Source organism: Heliangelus exortis, chromosome 1 (genome assembly GCF_036169615.1).
Source record: "Heliangelus exortis chromosome 1, bHelExo1.hap1, whole genome shotgun sequence".
In the NCBI taxonomy this organism is placed as follows: Eukaryota; Metazoa; Chordata; class Aves; order Apodiformes; family Trochilidae; genus Heliangelus; species Heliangelus exortis.
In genome coordinates this window covers 451,985-475,496 of record NC_092422.1, presented here as the reverse complement: position 1 = coordinate 475,496, position 23,512 = coordinate 451,985, and the positions used below count along the sequence as shown (strand labels likewise).

General features: G+C 47.6%; 2 long non-coding RNA genes across 2 annotated transcripts; both read right to left on the bottom strand.

Moving 5' to 3' along the window:
• Positions 1-3,363: 3,363 nt before the first annotated feature.
• On the bottom strand, positions 3,364-3,821 carry LOC139791783 (uncharacterized). Its single transcript, XR_011724008.1, has 4 exons — positions 3,776-3,821; positions 3,630-3,690; positions 3,496-3,551; positions 3,364-3,408 (listed from the first exon to the last, which is right to left on the bottom strand). It is a non-coding gene; the product is annotated as an uncharacterized lncRNA (long non-coding RNA).
• Positions 3,822-5,320: 1,499 nt separating this feature from the next.
• Positions 5,321-5,857, bottom strand: LOC139791782 (uncharacterized). The gene is made up of 4 exons (XR_011724007.1): positions 5,779-5,857; positions 5,648-5,699; positions 5,479-5,541; positions 5,321-5,390 (listed from the first exon to the last, which is right to left on the bottom strand). It is a non-coding gene; the product is annotated as an uncharacterized lncRNA (long non-coding RNA).
• Positions 5,858-23,512: the final 17,655 nt, after the last annotated feature.

Here is a 23,512-nt window from a genome sequence, read left to right as displayed (position 1 = left end):
CTGCACAAGCCACTACCAGCTCTCAGCTACCAGCTCTAGTTTCACTGCTTCTATCCGCCTACACCCTTCATCCACCGTGCTCCTCAGGAGCTGTGCTCCTGGAAGCCTCCTAAATCATCCTGCCTGCCAAAACCCAGGTCCCAGGCCTTTCTGCATCCAAACATAGGCGATGAACATCGCCTCGCAGACCGACCGGGACCCGGGAAAAAAAACCCCAGCCGGGGGAGCGAAAAAAAATCCCCCAGCTGGGGCTTTTTTATTCTAAGTATTTTTTTTTAAGTACCTGAAAAGGAAACAATGGTTACCTCCACATATACAACACAGACAACACCTACCCCCCAAGCCTATTATTATTACACAACACTGCCAACAAAATTCCTCGGCCCTCATTCCACTGCTGCACAAGCCACTACCAGCTCTCAGCTACCAGCTCTAGTTTCACTGCTTCTATCCGCCTACACCCTTCATCCACCGTGCTCCTCAGGAGCTGTGCTCCTGGAAGCCTCCTAAATCATCCTGCCTGCCAAAACCCAGGTCCCAGGCCTTTCTGCATCCAAACATAGGCGATGAACATCGCCTCGCAGACCGACCGGGACCCGGGAAAAAAAAACCCCAGCCGGGGGAGCGAAAAAAAAATCCCCCAGCTGGGGCTTTTTTATTCTAAGTATTTTTTTTAAGTACCTGAAAAGGAAACAATGGTTACCTCAACATACAATGTACAAGCACAGGCTACACCTAAATCACTATGATACAAGCAAGCTAGCCCACAAAAACCAAGCCATCTACCCTGCAAGAACCTGCAGCTACCACTATAGCACAATAAATGACTAAGAACTACATTTAAAAAATAAAAAAATTACAAGGCAATACACTTTTCAGCACAAGGCAATACACTTTTCAGCACAAGGCAATACACTTTTCAGCACAAGGCAATACACTTTTCAGCACAAGGCAATACACTTTTCAGCACAAGGCAATACACTTTTCAGCACAAGGCAATACACTTTTCAGCACAAGGCAATACACTTTTCAGCACAAGGCAATACACTTTTCAGCACAAGGCAATACACTTTTCAGCACAAGGCAATACACTTTTCAGCACAAGGCAATACACTTTTCAGCACAAGGCAATACACTTTTCAGCACAAGGCAATACACTTTTCAGCACAAGGCAATACACTTTTCAACACAAGGCAATACACTTTTCAACACAAGGCAATTCACATTTCAACACAAGGCAATTCACATTTCAACACAAGGCAATTCACATTTCAACACAAGGCAATTCACATTTCAACACAAGGCAATTCACATTTCAACACAAGGCAATTCACATTTCAATACAAGGCAATACACTTTCAGGTATAAGGCAATATAAGTACATCAGTACAAAGAAACAGACACTCAATTAAGGCAATACAAGTACAGCACTACACACACACAGGTAACACAGGTACGAGGCAACACACACACAGGTACGAGGCAACACACACACAGGTACGAGGCAACACACACACAGGTACGAGGCAACACACACACAGGTACGAGGCAACACACACACAGGTACGAGGCAACACACACACAGGTACGAGGCAACACACACACAGGTACGAGGCAACACACACACAGGTACGAGGCAACACACAGGTACAAGGCAGGTCCAAGGCTACCCACACCCAGGTCCAAGGCTACCCACACCCAGGTCCAAGCTTCAAGTACATCACTACAAGGCAGTACACAGTTGGTTTCAAGGCAATACACATACATCATTACAAATCAATACACATGCAGTGGCAATGCGTACCACTAGATTGTTACAATGCCATACTCGGTCAATTACAGCCAGTTCCATCACATTACACACACGAGTACACTCACAATGCAGTCAAAAACCGTTATTGAAAATACAGTACGTATTCAAGTACAGAGTCCAGCGGGGAGGTAAACAAATATTCAGGACTATACACAAAGACAGACAAAGAAGGCATTACAGACTTCTGCTTAAGTCTGCATTACAGACTACTTACAGGCAAATACTTCAATGACTCCATCAAGTACTACAACTACATAACTCAATTTCAGCACAGACTCAAATTAAGATTAAACTGCAAGGCATCTCAAAGTCAAACAAAAGCCACTACAGACTAAATTTACCACTCTAAAGTAGGGCTGTAAAAGTCAAACAATGAAGTAAGGCAGTACAAGTATATATTCAAATAAAAAGCTATGCAAAATCAATCCTTCACGTACATTGCAACACCGGGTCGTGTACCTAGTCCCCTACAATGCTATAGGCTCACTGGCACACTCATACAGTCCCATACAGGCAAATGTAGTGCACTACAGATTCAAACGCCATTACATTACATAGCAATACAGTGCAATAAAAACTCAAATAAGCACTCAAATATAGGGCACTGTAATCTAATACAGTACAACATGCTGTAACAAAGCCACGCTAACACACACATAAGGCTTCACAGAACAATACAACCACACATGGAAAACACCAATGGAACCACAGACAGTAATACAGCCTATTTTGGTGCACTTGAGTAAAAAAAATAGAGTAACAACTCAGACACCAGGTCAAGTACGGCGCAACACCAGGTCAAGTACGGCGCGACACCAGGTCAAGTACGGCACGACACCAGGTCAAGTACGGCACGACACCAGGTCAAGTACGGCGCGACACCAGGTCAAGTACGGCGCGACACCAGGTCAAGTACGGCGCGACACCAGGTCAAGTACGGCGCGACACCAGGTCAAGTACGGCGCGACACCAGGTCAAGTACGGCGCGACACCAACATGAACCATACTGTACAATGCAGTAAATACAGAAAATACAAGGAGGGACTGAAGACACAGAACCTAGCACCTTTGTGGCACGTGGCCACAAAGTCATGGCAATTCAATTACAAAGCATTGCAAGGCACTGAGAACTAAATCACACATACAATGTATATCTGGAAACCTACAGTACAAAGTCAGTATACTGCCAAACAGCAGATACAGAGCCCTACAAAACCAAACACCAGAACAACACATTTGTTACCTGATGGGCTTTGAGACTGAAACCCTGAAGGAGGCACAGATGAAATACAACATAGCACTGCCGTGGAAACACAGTTTGCTAGACGAAAAGGTGCAGGTTCGGATGGTCTCCCCGAAGACGGTTCTCTGTAAACCGTGCAGAATCCTAGGGCGTCCTGTCTACCGGCACCGACTGTCCCACAGCACGCCCTCCTCGGACGACACGCTCATCGGAGACACCGTGCTTCTGTCACCTAGAAGACCAAGAGACAAAATTACTGTTCTGCTCCGTAAAATGATCCTCGTCATTCCCACCACTCCACCTCACCTCACCTCAAATGCTCAGCCAAGTCCAACAATGGCCAGGACAGCATCTGCAAAAAAAAAAAAAAAACAAGGCAAATGCTTTAGCGAGTGGTCAAGGACTTCGATCTTACTGAAAGAGCTTACTAGCATCTCACCTTCTTAAGCAGTTGATGGGTGTACTTCCTGACACCTCAATGGCTCTACAGGGCACCTGAAAAGAGCAAGGCAATTTGTAATATACTGCTGCTTCCAACAAAACCCTCCCAGAGAATTGCCCAATCTCCTTTACCTTAATCCTTCGCCAGATGCCCCTCAGGCATGTTAGTCTGAACTGGATACCGAGGCACCACCTGAAAAAATACACAGGTAATGTTTTTTACTTCAATACTACTCATAACATTTAACACTTCCAGCAGGCAATTTCACAGTGCTCACCTTCCAAATGTCATGTCCCATTGAGATGAACTGCCTGCTCTACACAGCTTTGCAACCTAAAAAAAAAAAAAAAAAAAAAAAAAAAATCCATTAATGCTGCTCAGAGCAACTACATCCACCTGCCCTGTGACAGACTTTACCAAGCCTTGCTATGACATTCAGCTACCCACCTGCTTTGCTTTTTGTTCCACGTCCTGGACTTCTGCATCTGTAAGAAATAAATCAAACTAATCTCAGGGATTCTAATAAATATTGAAAGCACCTCCCCACCAACACCAAACACTGACTAACCTTCAGGTGGCATCTTTCTCGCCTCCTCCAGCCTTTTTCTGCTCGTCTTTGTCACACAGCATCTGAAAAACAGTATTATGCAAGTCACTGAAATGCTGCTCAACAGCTGGAATATTCCCTTAGGGCTCTTCCAACAAACCCTGACCCTACAACGCCAGGCAGGGCAGCTCCAACCCAAACACAAACTCAAGACACAACCCTGCAAACCATGAGACTATGTCAAGAGACCACCAAGCAAGAAGCATGTCTCCGGCATCCAAGACTGCTTGGCAAGAAGACCTACGGCGATGTGACTGCGAAGCTAGGAGATGAAGCGATGGATGCCAAAAAACATGGACTTCAAGACCTGAGGACACAAGGACGTGTGGATCGATTCCCACTCTGGGAAAATCTAAGACCAGAGATGCTGATGCAGGTGGCAATGATGTTTCAGAAGATGACCATCAAGAAACTTCCAAGATGAAAGACCTATCTATGGTTTACATCTGTCACACAAGAAAAAGATGCTGCTGACCAGGAAATGCTTTCCAGGGATGGTGCCCAAGACGCAGGACTTGTTCTGTGAGGACACACAGAAGACCATCAAGGCCTGAGGAAGCGCTGAGACAAAGACGGACAACACAAAACACACAACCCCAGACACCAAGGCCGGAGCTGCCCTGCCCACACTAGTGCTGGAAACTAACTGGCTCCGCTTATCCACGCAAAGGGGGCTACTCCTAGACAGCCCTCTCCCAGAAAGCAAACTTCAAAATCCCTCCGGCAACTCCCAACCTCAACCCCCCACCAATTCAGTCCCTCGACTTATCTTTCCGAGAGCTGGGGTTCGGAATCTATGTCCAGCGGCAAACACCACTCCGTGACAGGCACGTTCCTTCAGTACACACATTCCTGTTCACCATCTGCAATCAGAAAAAAAAAAGGAAAAAATCAGAATCCATGTCACCAGTTAGGACCGCTTCAGCTGTCTCCAAACACTTACACTACAAAAAAAGAGGCCTCAGAAGAGTCCCACAGCATTCTTCTCCCCTTCTTGATCCAGAGTTCAATCCTGTCTACACCACTGCTTTGGTCACCTAAAAAGAACAAGAGAGAGTTACTGTTCTGATGATTGATCATCACGAGCTCCATGAACCCCCCCTGTACCACCTCACCTTTAAGAGTCATCTGTTCTCAACAGTAGGAGGCACACCGCCTGCAAAAAAAGAGGAAACATTTAACCGAGTTGATATAAAACACGTGAACAACTCTGCACACAGCCATCTCACCTTCTCCAACTGTTCCTCAAGACGTGGCTTTGTCACTCCGGCACTGTGTGTGACACCTGCAAAAGTCAAGGCAAAAGGCACACGCTGAGATATTGCCTCCAGCAACACTCAGGCCACTGTGACATCTATCTCCTGCTCCATTACCTTTGCCCCTCGCCCATCTGCCTGCCATCTCTTTGGGGTACCACGATGAGGTTAGGAGGGCACCTGAAAAACAAAAAAAAACCCACAAAACAACAAAGGATGCTCATGACCAACCAATAATACAACACCTGAGAATAACTGCTCCTCCAGCCCACCGGCCATCGCTCACCTTGCCACAGCCACCTCTGGTGTCCGTATCCCGCTTCGCTCGCCGCTTCCGCCTTCAAAATGACAACAAACCGTAATGTGGTCAGGTAGCCAAGGGAGGCAGCTTGCCGCCAACTGCACACCCTGACTAACCTTCAGCTGGTTCCCTTGTCTCCTCCTCCATCCGTTTCTCGCTCATCCTTGACTTGCGGGATATGAAAAACAGGATTACGCAAGTTACCGCACCGCCGCTCAACACCGAGTCGGTCAGGTTGTGGTGCTTCTGTGGCCCCTGATCCTACCCAGCAGGCAGGGCAGCTCCAAGCCAAACACTCACAGGCACAGACTGACCCGAGACACAGCCATGTGAGTCACAAGACTTGAGCTCGAGATAAAACTCGCAGCAAGAACAGGGACTCTGGAATCCAAGACTTTTGGGCAATAAGACCTACAGCGATGCGTCTGCAAAGCGAGGGAACAAAGCGATGGATGCCCGAGATGCCGCCTTCAAGACCTGAGGATGCAAGGATGCAAAAAAAGAAGGATCCAGATATGACTAAATGTGTTCAACACCATGGGGATGATGTTCAATATTACTTGTCCTGTGAGGGACTCTGGAATCCAAGACTTTTGGGCAATAAGACCTACAGAGATCCATCTGCAAAGCGAGGGAATGAAGCGACAGATGCCCGAGAAGCTGCCTTCAAGGGCTGGGGATGCAAGGATGCGGGGACCGAGTCCCCCTCAGGGAAACTGGATGGACAGAGATCAGATGACAATGCAATTGAGAACGACATTGCGGAAGACGACCATCAAGAAACTTCCAAGTCAAGAGACCGATCTGCAATTTAAACTCATTGTGCAGAATAACACGCTGCTGATCAGTACCGTGCTGATCAGGAAAGGCTTTGCAGGGATGATGCCCAAGATGCGAGACTTGCTCTGTGAGGACACAGAGAAGACCATCAAGACCGGAGGAAGCTCTAAGACAAAGACAAACAACACAAGATACACAACCCCACACACCAAGGCTGGAGCTGCCCTGCCCACCCTAGCATTGTGCTGGAAACTAACGTGCTCTGTTCACCCACTCAAAGGGGGCTAATTGTAGACAGCCCTCTCCCAGATGCCATCTTCAAAATCCCTCCTGCAACTCCAAGCCTCAGCCCCTCTGCAACCAAGTTCCTGTACTTAGCTTTCAGAGGGCTGCGGGTCTAAATTTATGTCCAGCAAAGAAATCACGCTGTCTGACTAGCATGTTCCTGCAGTTTTAAGGTTCCTCTTCAACAACTCCATTAAAAAAAAAAAAAAAAAAAAAAAAAAAAAAAAAAAAAAAAAAAAAAGTAATAAGTAGAAAAAAAAAAACCTAACAAATAGAAAAAAAAAAATTTGCATGCAAGCATATTCTTGCTATAAAGAGCTCTAACTTACGGTGGTTTTAAAGTTCTTACCTTAAAGAGTCTTCTCAAACAGCCCAGACAGCTCAACAGCTGCAGTCAGCTCCAGGAGTAGGAGAGCTCTGACCTCAGAGAAGCTCAAGAGCTGACTGAAGCCCCTAGCCAAAGGCTGCGGCTTATATACCACAGGCACCGCCCACAGCTTTTCCCACAATCCCCTGGGAAAGGGGAGGTGGCGATTACCACGAGGTATAAAAGCAGCCAGAGGAGAAGCAGTCAGTTTTCTCCTCTTTCTTCAGTTTGCGGGACAAGCAGAGAAACTCCGTGATGCCGGCTGAGGAATTTGGGTTTTTTTCTCTCTCCTTGTTACTTCAGCGACATGACCAGGTAAGAATTCAACCCAAAGGGAACCTTAACAGAGTAAAGGTCATTGGAGGCTTGTATTAGACAGAAAAGAGGAAAGAACAAGTGGGGTGGGTCACAGATATGGACTCACAAAGTCTCCTGAAAGACTCAGAGGGGTGAGAGCTCTGCAACAAAGCTAAAAGTGCACTAAAGGCAAGCTGGAAGGCAGTATTCTGTTAGAGGGGTCATTTTTGGATCGAAGACACTGAAGAAAGCTGAGGGGCACAAGCAGCAGTCTGGAGGGGATTTTAATAGAGTACAGGCGACCCTGGGATGTTGGGAACCGAATGACAGACGGAGTCAGAAGAGCTTCTCGTGGAGCGAAAAAGGAGTAAAATGCGCAACGGAGCCGGAAGGTGGCTGTGGGACGCCGACAGGGGGCGTGAGGTTGGCCTCCGGAGGTGTGGTGGTGAGAGAAGGGTGCTGTGAGAGAGGTAAAAGGCGGCTCTGGGACACGAGGGAAAACCGTATGTGTCCAGTTGATGTACGGATGTCCTCGGGGGCTGAGGGACTGAACAGATGTCTAAGATCACAACAAATGAAGGAAGGGTTCTGGGGTGCAAAGAGAGCCTGAAGAAGGATTCTGTCTCAGTAAGAGAGCTAAAAAGAGCACCGCAGAGATCGAAGGGTGTGGGGCGGCGTGAGGATGGTCTCGAAAGGAGCGGTGCCCTGAATGAGAGGGCTCTGATGGGCAATAATGTTGAAGAAGAGTCCAGGAAGACCCTCTGGCAGAGTCTTGAGGGGGAGACCGGACCCCCATCCCTTTCTGAACGCTTCCTCGGAGAGGACCCTGGGTGTGGCTGGATGTGGTCTTTGCCCCTGGCAGTAAAGCGGAGTTCATACTCTCCCTCTGCCCCAGAGTTGGTGTATTTTGTCTCTGCCTTTTAATACCTCGCTACCTTTCTGCATGATGTGCACCCGTCCCGTTTTATAAAGGGTTTCTTTAAAATGCATCTTACCCCAGGGTGATTGGTCTCTTGGCTCTGCTGCATGTGCCTTTGATTTCACTGGTTGTTTCATCTGAACCTGAAGTTCTGACGGTTTGCTGCCATCTCGAAATAAATTGATCCGTTTGCTTCCTGGTCTCTATATGGAACTCTAATTCCTGAAATTCACCTTTCATTTTGCCGTCTCTGTGTCCTGTGGACTTGTCTGGCTCTCGAGGGGGGAGGGGCTTGCTGCGCTGCTTTTCTATTAGTCTGTCCTTGGTGTTTCATGTGGCATCGGTTTCACTAGATTTCAAGGACAGTTGAGACTGTCCTGAGGTCTATATAGATCTGCTACTTAATATGATACTTTGCCAGATGGGTGGGGTCAGCGCAAAAGACACAGGCACCCAAATAAAGAAGTTAGTTTATATTTACTGATGTATTAAATTATAAGAGAACAAGTGCAGAAACAAACAACAAAACTGAAGTGCGATAGCAAAGTCAAAGCAAAACACACCAGCTCATGTAATTGTTACTATACAGACGCAGCGATAAAGAGTAAGAAAGACGTGTCGCCGATTGCCGTAATGATTCGACTTTCCCTGGATCTGTGGTTGCTGGGGAGCCCTGGTTGTTACGAGGACACGGAGAACCCTTCCCAGCAGTTGGGAAATCCTACACGGTGCGTCCTTTTGTAGGTGAGGACGCCAGAAAGGGTCCAGTTTTTCGAGTATCCCGTTGCCGCTAGTCCAAAGGACTTGCGCTTTTCTTAACATGAAAACGTCCGGTCTTACGCCCCGTAACGACCGAAACCGGGGCCTGGCTGGGGCTCAAGTCGCAGATCGTAGGGCTGCCTAAACTATCTCCCCTAGACATGTTACTGGTGGTTACCTAAAATATCTGCCCGGGCAGTTCGGTATATTGGCTGCTTTTGCACTCTCTCGTGGTTTGAAAAAAATTTCTCAGAATGGGGAGGGTAAGGTACTGCTTTCACAAACCTTTTTCCTCCTACATACTTAGCTGATCTCCCAGTAAACCAAATGTGCTCCGTCTCAGGATGAGTTAATAGATCCAAGTTTTTTCCAAACCTCATTAAAGATTCGTTTTTGAGTGCAAAATCAGGGTTTACTTCTTGATTATTCATGGGGGGCAGTGGCTAGCTGCTAGTGGAAGGCAGCCACACCATAGCCTCCCACTTTGGCTCTATCTTGAATATATTTGACCCATTGCATGATAGGAATTATGGCAGACAGAGCCACTTTATATCCTACTGTGAGTTGTTCTCGTTCTAGCGCAGCCCAAAAATGTGCTAATGTAGTAGATGTGTTTGTGAATTCATGTTAAATAATTATAAAGTGTTTGCTAACCCAACTTTGAGAGTACTAATAATATATCTGTCTTCAACATTGTGAAATATGCAAACATAGGAATTCGTTAAAATGAAATATAACTGTTCTTTGCGTAACTACAAAGCTTAAGGGAACAAGAAACAAGACATCCACAGTTTCTGTGCCCTGAAAACACTACAATGTACATCCTGTTGTGCTAATCTAAGCTGATTTTTCTGCTCACCACATAGCGTTGCAATTTAAGGTGGTTTTACTGCTGACTGCAGAGCGTTGCACAGGAAAGAGCGAAGGAGCGCATGTGCGGAATCGAAGGGTAACGAGAGGGGAAACTGAGGCAGACGTTGACTTCATCCAACGACCACCAGATGGGGGTCAAAAAGATCCCCAGAGATAAAGCGGGCATGTGCCTTTGAAGGCCTGCTTCTCCCAAGAACTAATAAACATAATCCAGCCTATTCCTAGAACAGTCATGAATATGTACTAGAATAGTTATGAATATGTATTAAGGTATGGAATGTAAGATAAAAGATTAAACTTTAAGGCATGTGTGTGAGTGGAGCGGAGACTCCCCACGCACCCAACGCTGTTTTGCTTATTGCAATTTTATTAATTAAATTAAACTATTAACAGAATATTGAGTCAGTAATTTATAACACTGATAACTCTCTAAGTGGAGTTGTTTTCTGCTTCTGGTAATTTTTTCCTCTGGGCTCCAAGTTCTGTGTAACCCGTTTAGAGATTTGTTTGAAATCTCTTCTTATTTGTGAGGATCATAAATCCAAAACCTTTTGTTAAGCCTCTTCTGTTAATTCCAAATCAGCCTGCTGTTCACTTCTGCAAACTCACACTTTTCCCTTGTTACCTCACATAACAGGGTTACGATTGGTCCTACGTGTCAGATGCGCTGTCTCCAAAAACGAAACAATCCGATGACTGCTAAGAATTGAACACCGCAATACACGCTGCCACGCACTGAATATAAGAAGATACAAAACCATTGACGGGCAGTCGGGCATCTTTTGAGCGAAAAACTACAAATGAGTCTCCGGAAGTCGGCCATCTTGTCACCGGAAGTCGGCCATCTTTTTACCGAAAAACTACAAATGAGTCTCCGGAAGTCGGCCATCTTGTCACCGGAAGTCGGCCATCTTTTTACCGAAAAACTACAAATGAGTCTCCGGAAGTCGGCCATCTTGTCACCGGAAGTTGGCCATCTTTTTACCGAAAAACTACAAATGAGTCACCGGAAGTCGGCCATTTTGTTACCGGAAGTCGGCCATCTTTTTACCGGAAAACTACAAATGAGTTTCCGGAAGTCGGCCATTTTGTTACCGGAAGTCCGCCGTCTTTTTACCGGAAAACTACAAATGAGTCTCCGGAAGTCGGCTATTCTGCTACCGGAAGTCGGCCATCTTTTTACCGGAAAACTACAAATGAGTCTCCGGAAGTTGGCCGTCTTGTTACCGGAAGTCGGCCATCTTTTTAGCGGAAAACTACAAATGAGTCTCCGGAAGCCGGCCATTTTGTTACCGGAAGTTGGCCGTCTTTTTAACGAAAAACTACTAATGAATCTCCGGAAATCGGACAAACTGAAAGTTAAAAATTTAAGAGCCCCCAATGTCCCCTGAGCGTAGAAACACACCATCTGGGAGATCCTCTGATCTTCGCCAAAACCTGTCAATTTTCTCTCTTACTTCATAGATTCATTTAATCACTCGTGTTGGAAGGGGCCCTCAAAGACCATCTGGTCCATCCCTCTACTTAATACTATGGATTCGATGTCTTAACACTTTCTACAACGGGAGGAATCTACCGCTTCTCCTGGGAGACCATTCCAATCTTTTACTGTCCACATGGTGAAAAATGAACTTATGTCCAATCAGAATTTCTCCATTACCTCTTATCCATTAAGCCCCACCTTACCTTGTTGCTGGAGGATCAAAAGAGAGAACTGTTGCAAGACGAACCTCTCTTAGGGCACGGCCCTCCGAGGTCCAAACAGGCGTTTCAGCAGAAACTCACGAATAGTGCTCTGAGTTTATTGCCCTCAGGGTTTCCGAGCCTGGCTCAGGTTAGCTGATTCCAGAGCAGTAGCTCTATCTCCTGGCTTGCTCAGGAATGAGCTGAGTGAGATTGTGCTCCAGGCCTCACCTTTTATTGGCCCCCTAATCCTGCTCGTGCGCAGTTGGGGCCTGCTGTAATCAGGCACAGGTGGGTTTAACACAAGCTCATGCCCACTACCTGGCAATTAGTGGCACGTGGTTGCCTCATTTCACTACAGAGAACAGTGAGCAGCTGACTGTCTGGCTCCTTCTGGTTACACGAGGACAAAAAAAGAACATAGAGTGCAGCTGAGTAATGGGGAACATCCGGTTTGTAAAGGTCCAAAATAGAGAGTTTGTTTGGCTGCTTCACATGCTGTTTCCAGTTGCTGGAGGACTGGTGTCTGTCAGCAAGCCAGCAAGCATTTAAATACCCATTTACACATCTAATATCTGCTTTGACCTATACATCAGCTTTGATACACTCACACAGAATCCCTGGAGCAAAATATCCCCCGTCCCTCCTGGTCCCACACTCCCCCCTCACCTCTACCATACACCCTGACAGCCCTCACAGCCCTTTACCCCTCCCCACTGTAACTCCAGTGCTTAAAACACATCTCTGAAGACTATTAGGCAGGATTTGTCATTACATTCGTAACATCAAAGCAACGCTCTTGCTGGGGGCAGAAAAAGCTTCCATCCTTCCTTATTCCACTGCTGGGGTAGAGAACCCTGTATGGCTGCCTCTACTTGTATCACGAGAGACACCTACACACACGCTGCCGCAGTAGTGGCGCTGCATCCTGCTTAGACAAAGCTGAAAGTAAAAAATGACTCCTGAAAATAAAAAAATAAATTCACCATCTGCTCATGAGGTGTCCACATGTTTATACATATCCTATTTAAATACTTCTATAGGCAAGTATTTCACTTCCTTTCTGCATTCATGTAACTTGTACAACTGTTCACTGATACCATTACATTTTCTATCTCAAACACAGGGATAATTTGACCAGGTATTTTTTGTGTGTTACACAACCGGGAGGGAGAGCTGCCCAAAGGAGATGCTACCAAACCCCCAGGGAAATACCCCATTTAGAGGGAGACAGAAACAAAGTACTTCAGAGCACTCCATCAAAACACCAGCAAAAGATACCTGCAGCATCCAGCTGTCTCTCTGTTCAAAGATTTAGAATAGATAATTAGCTAAACTAGGTAATACGAGATCTAAAGCATGTTAGCAGGGGCTGTTAGTGTCTAAACAATGCAGTTTGTACTTTACACAACTGTTTTTGTTACATTTATGATACAAAAAAAGTCTGTGATAACTCTTTGGCTTTAATTTTTGAAGGATGATGGAGAGAAGGGAGGGTAAAACTGCAGGAGTCAAACAAATCCCCACTGCTGCAGTATATAAACTTACCAAAAAGGACTCTCTGATTTGTTAATACATCTGGATGTACCAAAATGTGCAGAGGAATGCATTTTCATCATCTCAACTGCTGCAATTGTGACCCACAAAGCCAGAAACACCATCAACTTGAGAAAGATGTGCTGTGCTTCCATCTTGAGAATGACTTTCTCTTTTTTTGAAGGAGGAGGAAAGAGTCTTGTTGCCGGTGACTTCCGCAGACTCTTTTGGGATCTGCTCTGATGGGGAGTTTCCAAAATGCAACATCTTTGAATGAGAGGCATTTCTGTTTTGGACTCTCTCTTCCCATCTTCTATCAATATTCATGCTGAAGGGCAGTTGTTCCTGGTCTCCCAGCTTAGCTTGCAGCAGGCCAGGGATCAGATTCCTTCCTCAAGAAAAGGCACATCAGGTAACTGGTATATTTCTGCAGTCACCAGGCTCGTCTTCATCAAAAAAAAAAAAAAAAAAAAAAAAAAAAGCAGAGTGCCAGCAGGAAGCATCTGAAAGAATCCTATGGGTTGGCAAACCTCTTCTGCTTCAACCTCCTTCACCATCCCTTGAAGTACTCATCATCCCTAAAGACACCCCCCAAGTCATATAGAAATAGCACTTAGGGATATGGCTTAAGTTCTTGTCAGTGTTGGGTTAATGGTTGGACTCTAATGATCTTGAAGGTCTTTTCTAATAGAGGTAATTCTGTGATTAGCACCATGGGCTTTTCCTCACCTGCTCTGTACCCATTCAGTGCCAGATACTGCATCTGTCATTGTTTGTAGAACCCAAGCTACATCAAGAGACAAAATGACAGTTATACTTGAAGGGAGTCACCAGCTCCATGTTCATCCTCACTACTACCCCAGCTCACCTCAAATGCTCATCCAGTCCCAAAAGTGGCCTAAAGTTCATGCGAAAAAGTAACTGCTTCACAGAGTAGCCACATTATTCTCTGCTCTTTGACACTGACCTTACCTCGGACTACTTGCTATAGTCAGCAGCTTTGTCCCAGTGAGCCTGCTTACAATATTTGCAAAAAACAAAAGGAATGTACCAAGATGCTGCCTCAAACAGCACCCTGCCTGCAACAATCCCCATCTCCTACTCCTTTACCTTGGCAATTTGCATATCCAGCCTCTGCAATTTTCTTATTGTCACACGGTGACTACAATAGAACCTATAAACATCAACTGATGCTTCTAACTTCAACAACACACCCGAAAAATAACTGCTCTTTGGTCCCACTAGTCATCACTCACCTCACCCCAGTCACCTTCAGTGACTATCCCACTTCGCTTACTGCTTCTACAGTGTGTGTTTAAGTCATTTTGAAGGTAATCAGGTAGCTACCAGAAGCACAATCCCTCCAGCACTACACACTGACTGACCTGACTGCACTCTGCTCCTTCATTTCTTCTTACAAGCGCATATTTGTCCTTTGCATCTGAAAGAAAGTGTTACACAAGTCACTGAAATGCTGAACAATGGACAAACAATTCCAGACATCTCAATCCTAGTTAGGAAACCCATCTAGTGTACTACTACCCTCATGCCATTAATAAACACAGCCCCAAAACTTTAAACCCATACACATACAACTATTAACTACTGAGAGGGTCAATCTCCTGCACTCTCATGAAGGTCCCATCACCTTCATCACCATCAAAGCAACTGCCCACCCAGCCTGACTATGGCTGCTCCACCTAAGATCGCTGTAAAATTGTGGCCTAAAAACTCAAGGCAAACATCACCAGAGACCCTTATGGCTCTTCAGTATCCCCAACTCTACAATCTGGGCAGAGCAGCCCCAGGCCAAACACACAAACACAGACCAACCCAAGACACCCCACTGCAAACTACAAGATTAAACATTAATAGAAAACTCCCAACAAGAATTACTCTGGGCTCCAAGAAGTTGGCCAAGAAGATCTACAGGGATGCAAGGGTGAGGCAAGGAGGCCCCATGGTGACATCAAGTGTCATAGAACACTTCCTGTTACAATAATTACTCTTCAAAATAACATATCAGATGTACAAGAAGACTAGCATCAAGACCTAAGGATGCAGAGACAAGGTTGCAAATGTGGAAAATTTATGACCAGAGATGCTCATTCGTTCATAAAGAAGATTACAAAAGATGCCTATCAAGAAATTTGCAAGATGCAAAAAAAGAAGGATCCAGATATGACTAAATGTGTTCAACACCATGGGGATGATGTTCAATATTACTTGTCCTGTGAGGGACTCTGGAATCCAAGACTTTTGGGCAATAAGACCTACAGAGATCCATCTGCAAAGCGAGGGAATGAAGCGACAGATGCCCGAGAAGCTGCCTTCAAGGGCTGGGGATGCAAGGATGCGGGGACCGAGTCCCCCTCAGGGAAACTGGATGGAGAGAGATCAGATGACAACGCAATTGAGAATGACATTGCTAAAGACGATCTTCAAGAAACTTTCAAGTCAAGAGACCGATCTGCAATTTAGACTCGTTGTACGGAATAACACGCTGCTGATCGGCACTGTGCTGATCAGGAAAGGCTTTGCAGGGAGGATGCCCAAGATGAAGGACTCGCTCCGTGAGGACACGGAGGACCATCAAGGCCTGACGAAGCTCTAAGACAACCAAGACTGACAACATAAAACACACAGCCCCACACACCAAGGCTGGAGCTGCCCTGCCCATGCTGGAATCATGCTGAAAAGTAACCTGTTCCCTTCACCCACCCAAAGGGGGCTGCTCCCAGACAACCCTCTCCCCTACACTAACTTCAAAACACCACCTGCAATTCCCAACCTCGACTCCTCTGCTCAGCCCCTCCCCACCCACCCCTGGGCCCTCAACTTATCTTCAAGAGCAAGAGCAACACAAAGCCACGGTCAGTAATGAAAACCACATTGTTTAACTGAGATACGCTTCCAGTCACACGGTTCCTCTTCATCCCCTATACGTAAAAAAGGAAAAAACACAACCCACAGATCACAAACAGCGCTGGCACAAGTCCCACCTAAGCCAACACATGGTACTTCTGCTGCACTCACCTCCTCAAGGGAGCCCCATGGTATACCGTGCACCTTCTCGTTCCAGAGTTGAACGCTATCGCCACCATTGCTTGGGGCGCCTGAAACACCAAGAGAAACAGTTCCTGTTCTGCTGATCAGAAGTCAGCAGACTTCTGACCTTTGCTCACCTTGCCAGAGCCACCTCGGGAACAGATATTCTGCTTCCTTGGCTGCTCTCACCTGCAAAAGGACAAACAAACCATAATGGGGTCAGGTAGCCAGGAGAGGGACCTTCGCTCCAACACCCAACACTGACTAACCTTTGGCTGGTGCTCTTCTCTCCTCCTGCTCGTTCATGTACATCCTTGTCACATGGGATCTGAAAAACAGTGATACACAAGTCACTGGAATACTGCTCAATAGATGAACTATTCAGTTATGACTCTTCCAGCAAACTCTGGGAAGAGCAGCTCCAAGCCAAACACTCAGACCAACTCCAGACACAGCCCTGCAAATCACGAGACGTGATCTCAAGAGAACACCAAGCAAAAAGAATATCTCTGGGATCCAAGACTGTTGGGTAAGACGACCTACAGCAATGCAACTGCAAAACGAGGGGCTGAATCAAGGGATGCCAAAGAACCCGGGCTTCAAGACCTGATGACACGAGGATGTGGGGAATAAAGTCCCACTCTGGGAAAATCCATGACCAGAGATGATGCTGATGCAGGTGGCAATGATGTTTCAGAAGATGACCATCAGGAAGCTTCCCAGAATCAAGACCTATCAACACTTCAAACTTGTCACACAAGAAGATGCTGCTGCTGACTAGGACTGTGCTGATGAGTAAAGGCCTTGCAGGGATGATGGTCAAGATGTGTGACCTGCTCCGAGAGGACATCAAGACCTGAGGAAGCTTTAAGACAAACACATACAACACAAACTACACGCCACCACACACCAAGGCTGGAGCTGCCCTGCCCACACTGGCATCACATCAGAAATTAACCCACTTCCTTCATCTGACCAAAGGAGGCTGCTCCCAGACTGCCCTCTCCCCTACACAACTCCCACCAGCCTTGACCCCTCTACACCACTGGTCCCTCAACTTATCTTTCAGAGGACTGGCTCTCCAAAGTCGTGGTTAGCCAGGAAAATAGACAGGAGCAGCCTAGGATAATCCTCAACTTGCAAGGTTCCCCTTTGCCACCTGCATTAAAAAAAAAAAAAAAGTCACACCAAAACAAGCAAAGAAAAAAACTCCACACACATAACCACAACACCAAAACACCTACCAGAATATTCAGCAATAAGTCCAGCATCAGCCAGCCCCATTCCCTTCCAAATGTCCCAGCTTTGCAGAAGAGCCCTGCAAAGTCCCACTCGACCACGCTTTCCAGAGTTGGATGCTGTAGGCGTCGTCATTCAGGGCACCTAAAAGCCACAAAACTATTGTTCTGCTTGAGAGAAGACACTAGCTCCACAAGCCCTGCACTACCACCTCACCTCCAACGCTCATTCAGTTCCTGGAACTTGCTAGCATCATGCCAGGGAGGGACAAGCTCCCATCAACCACCCAAAGGGCACCGCGGCTGGACAACCCGCTCCCCTACAGTAACTTTAAAACCCGACCCTGCGATTCCTAACCTTGACCCCTCTACACAGACCCTCCCCAACCATCCTCCCTTTCTCTTACCTTTCAAAGATCTGGGGCTCTGAAGCACCGGACAGAAAAGTAACCCGCATCGGCTGACGGCAATCTTCCCCAAACCACCAAAGTTCCTCCTCATCATCTGCAATAACAAACGGCAGTGCCACCAGAAACTGGACGTCAGCTAAATACCAACCCCTTCCACACGCTCCTCATAACCCCCGACTTGCCCTGCTCACCTCCTCCTTCCACACGTTATGGCCACCATCGCTTCTGGCACCTGAAACACCAGGAGACACAATTCCTATTCTGCTTGTCAGATCAAGCCTCCTCGTTACCATCCCGTCTCACCTCCAGCGCTCTTCTGGCTCCAAAGGTGGCAAGCGCAGCACCTGCAAAAACAAAGGGAAACCCTTAACCGAGCTGAAGTAAAATCTCTGGACGAGCCAGCCCGCAACCATCTCACCTTCTCCAACTGCTCAATACGTGGCTTTGTGTGGCACCTGCAAAAGTCAAAGCAAAACCCGCATGCTGAGGTATTGCCCCAATCAACAGGCAGCCCACACCAGCCTTTGCTCAGAAAACTTCCAAATCCCTTCTGCAACAACTCCCAACCTCAGCACTTCAGTTCAGTCCCTCAACTTATCTTCCTGAGGGATGGTGGTTTTGGATCTATGTCCAGCAAAACACCACACTATCTGACGGGCACGTTTCTCTTCATCCCCTGCAATCAGAAAGAAAGGAAAATCGGAAACGGTGTCACCAATAAGGTGCGCTTCAGCCATCAACAACCGCTTATACTACACCCACCGCCTCAAAAGGGCCCCACCCAGTTCCACTCACCTCCTCAATCCAGAGTTGAATGCTGTGTCCACCACTGCTTTGGGCACCTAAAAGACCAAGAGAAAGAGTTACTGTTCTGCTGATCAGTACTCACCAGCTCCATGAACCCACTCTCTACCACCCCAGCTCACCTTCAATGCTCACCTGGTTCCAAAGGTGGCATGCACAGCACCTGAAACATAAGGGAAACCTTTAACAGAGTTGATGTTAATACATGGCTGACCCAGCCCACAGACATCTCACCTTCTCCAACTGTTCCTCAAGACGTGGCTTTGTCACTCCGGCACTGCGTGTGACACCTGCAAAAGTCAAAGCAAAAGGCACACGCTGAGATATTGCCCCCCAACAACGCCCAGGCCACCGCGACGTCCATCTCCTGCTCCTTTACCTCCGCCTCTCACCCATCTGCCTGCCATCTCTTTGGGGTGCCAAAATGAGGTTAGGAGTGCACCTGAAAAAAACCACAAACAACAAGGAATGTTCGTGACCAACCAATAAAACAACACCTGAGAATAACTGCTCCTCCAGCCCACCAGCCTTTGCTCACCTTGCCGCAGCCACCTCCGGTGCCCGTATCCCGCTTCGCTCACCGCTTCTGCCTTCAAAATGACAACAAACCATAATGCGGTCTGGTAGCTAAGAGACACGTTCCCACCAACTCCACACCCTGACTAACCTTCGGACGGTTCCCTTGTCTCCTCCTCCATCCGTTTCTTGCTCATCCTTTACTTGCAAGATCTGAAAAACAGGATTACGCAAGTTACCGCACCGCCGCTCAACACCGAGTCGGTCAGGTTGTGGTGCTTCCTGTGGCCCCTGAACCTACACGGCAGGCAGGGCAGCTCCAAACCAAACACTCACACGAACAGACTGACCCGAGACACAGCCGTGTGAGTCACAAGACTTGACCTCAAGATAAAACTCGCAGCAAGAAGAGGGACACTGGAATCCAAGACAATAAGGGAAATAAGACCTAGAGCGACGCGTCTGCAAAGCGAGGGAATGAAACGACGGATGCCCGAGAAGCTGCCTTCAAGACTTGAGGACGCAAGGACGCGGGGAACGAGTCCAGATGCTGATGCAGTTGACAATGTTGTTTCGGTAAATGACAATCGAGGAACTTCCAAGTCAAGACTGATCTGCAATTTAGCTCTTTAGGGCTCTTCCAAGAAACCCTGACCCTACAACCCTGGGAAGAGTAGCTGCAAGACAAACAGACCAATTCAAGACACAGCCCTGCAAATCGTAAGATTTAATCTGAAGAGAAGAACACCAAGCAAGAAGAACATCTCTGGCATCCAAGACTGTTCGGCAAGAAGACCTACGGCGATGCAACAGCAAAACGAGGGGCTGAGTCAAGGGATGCCAAAGAACCCGGGCTTGAACACCTGGGAATCCAAGGATGCGGAGATCAAAGTCCCATTCTGGGAAAATCCACAACCAGAGATGATGCTGATGCAATTGACGATGATGTTTCAGGAGATGACCATCAGGAAGCTTCCCCGATGAAAGACCTATCTATGCTTCAAATTTGTCATGCAAGAAAAAGATGCTCCTCACTAGTACTGTGCTAATGAGTAAAGGCCTGCCGGGGGATAATGCCCAAGATGCGGGACTTGCTCCAAGAAGACATCAAGGCCTGAAAAGGCTCTAAGACATATGACACAAACTACACGCCACCACACACCAAGGCTGAAGCTGCCCTGCCCACACTGGCATCGCATCAGAAATTAACCCGCTTCCTTCAACCTGACCAAAGGAGGTTGCTCCCAGATGGCCCGCTCCCCTCCACTAACTTCAAAACCCCTTCCACAACTCCCACCAGCCTTGACCCCTCTACACCACTACTCCCCCAACTTATCTTTCAGAGGACTGGCTCTCCAAAGTCGTGGTTAGCCAGGAAAATAGACAGGAGCGGCCCGGGATAATCCTCAACTTGCAAGGTTCCCCTTTGCCACCTGGTTAATTTAAAAAAAATTAAGCATCACACCACAAAACAAAAACAAAAAAAAAACCCAAACCAAACAAAGAAACCGAAAAACCCCACACACATAACCACAACACCAAACACCTATCAGAATATCCAGCAATAAGTCCAGCATCAGCCAGCCCCATTCCCTTCCAAATGACCCAGCTGCACAAAAGAGCCCTGCGGGGTCCCACTCACCCACGCTTTCCAGAGTTGGATGCTGTAGGCGTTGTCATTCAGAGCACCTAAAAGCCACAAAACTATTGTTGTGCCTGAGACAAGACACTAGCTCCACAAGCCCTCCACTGAGCACCACCTCACCTCCAATGCTCATTCAGTTCCTGGAACTTGCTAGCATCATGCCAGGGAGGGACAAGCTCCCATCAACCACCCAAAGGGCACCGCGGCTGGACAACCCGCTCCCCTACAGTAACTTTAAAACCCGACCCTGCGATTCCTAACCTTGACCCCTCTACACAGACCCTCCCCAACCATCCTCCCTTTCTCTTACCTTTCAAAGATCTGGGGCTCTGAAGCACCGGACAGAAAAGTAACCCGCATCGGCTGACGGCAATCTTCCCCAAACCACCAAAGTTCCTCCTCGTCATCTGCAATAACAAACGGCAGTGCCACCAGAAACTGGACGTCAGCTAAATACCAACCCCTTCCACACGCTCCTCATAACCCCCGACTTGCCCTGCTCACCTCCTCCTTCCACACGTTATGGCCACCATCGCTTCTGGCACCTGAAATACCAGGAGACACAAAATTACTCTTCTGCTTGCGAGATCGAGCCTCCTCGTTACCATCCCGTCTCACCTCCAGCGCTCCTCCCCCTCCAAAGGTGGCACGCGCAGCACCTGCAAAAACAAAGGGAAACACTTAACTGAGTCGACGTAAAATCTCTGGATGAGCCAGCCCGCAACCATCTCACCTTCTCCGACCGCTCCTCAACGCATGGTTTTGCGTGGCGCCTGCAAAAGTAAAGGGAAAACACGTGCCGAGACACTTGCTAAAACAGCAGGCAGCCCACTGTGATATCCACCTCCCGCTTGCTCCTTTACCTTGATCCCTCGCCCACCTGCCTGCCAGCCTTGCGGGGTGCCAAAATGAGGTTTGGAGGGCACCCGGAAAACACAAAAAACAGGGGATGCCAACGCATTCCACGGCAATACGACACAGGAGAAATAACCGCTCCTGCAGCCCACGGACCTTCGCTCTACGGAATTCTGCTCAACACATGGACAATTCCGTCAAGACTCTTCCAAGGACCCTTGACCCTACAATGGGGGCAGGGCAGCTCCAAACCTAACTCTCAATGCTGAGGCCAACCCAATACACAACACTGCAAGCCACAAGACTCGACCTCAAGAGGAAATTCTCAGGAAGATGAATGATTCCAGGATCCAAGACAGCTGGGCTGGAAGACATAAAGGGATGCAACAGTGACACACGGAGGCTCCATTGTGGCCCCAATAGGGTCAAAGGACACCGCCTTTTAAAAGAAGCTACCTTCTAAGCTTAGGTGACAGGTAAATGAGAAGTGTGGATTCAAGACCTTAGGATACAGGGAACCAGTCCCAGTTTAAGAAAATCCACAATTAGAGATGCTGATGCAGTTAGGAAGAACATGTCAGAAGACAACCTTTGAGAAAGCTACAATACACAAGACTGTTCCATGTTGTGAATTTGTTATGCAAGACAACACATCACTGAATGTGTTGATAAGGTGTTTCAGACCCTAGGGATGGCGGCCAAGGTGCAAGACTTGCTCTGTGAGCATAACAAGGACATCAAGGCCATAGAAAGCTCTAAGACAACAAAGACAAACAGCAGAAACACAGTGCCACACACAAAGGCTGGAGCTGCCCTGCCCATGTTCGCATCGTGTTGGAATCTAACCTGGTCCCTTCACCTGACCAAAGGGGGCTGCTCCTGGACAGCCCTCTCACCTACACTAACCTCCAAACCCCTCCCTGCAATTCTCATCTTCCCCCTCCCTGCCCAGCCCTTCCCCACACCTAGTTCCATTTGTTTTTCAGAGGGATGGGCACCTGAAGCCATGGTCAACAAAGAAAGCCACATCAGTGGGCTGGGACATTCCTAGAACCACAGGGTTCCTCTTCATCATGTGCCGTGAAAAAACTCCAACCAACAGTACCACCAGTAAGTCCCACATCAGTAAACACTACCCTCTTTCAGAACACTGAGCTCCTCCAAAGAGGCCTATGGTGTTACACTTACCTTCTCATTCCAGAGTTGAACACTACAGCTGCTAATACTTGAGGAACCAGAAAATACCCAAACAGAGAAAACAACCATTCCCCTGGCCAGAAGACCCCAGCCCTGCTCCTCTCACCCAGTAGATCCAAACACAACACAGCCCCTAAGCAGACTGAGCCCCTAAGTAGAGGTGGAGGCTTATATACCCCAGCCCTGCCCCACTGCCCTTCCCACAGTCCTTTGGGAAAGCCCCCTTATCCATCTCACTGGCCACACCTGGGTTACCCCAGCCCCAGCTGGAGCCCTTCAGAGAACATCATCCCCTGCTCCAGCCACAGCTGGGAGCTCTGTCACAGGAGCAGCCAACACCCCCTAGGGAACTCTGAAGGCAAGAAAATGTTAATTTAAGCTCCTCAGAAATCCCAGCAGTGTTGAGGACAAGGCTCAGAGCCTGAACTGAGCCAGAGAAAGGGAAAAGAGGGAAGAGGAAAGCAGGAGGGAAAGAGAAAGGTGAAGGGAGGAGATGGGGAGGTTGGAGGAAGTTTTGGGGGTGGGAAAGAAGGGCAAGGCCACACCCATGTTGGGAAGAGTAGAAGGACAGGGCCACAATGACAAGAAGGGGGGAGGGAACCAAGCAGGGCTTTGCCACAATCAGTGCTGCCAATGAG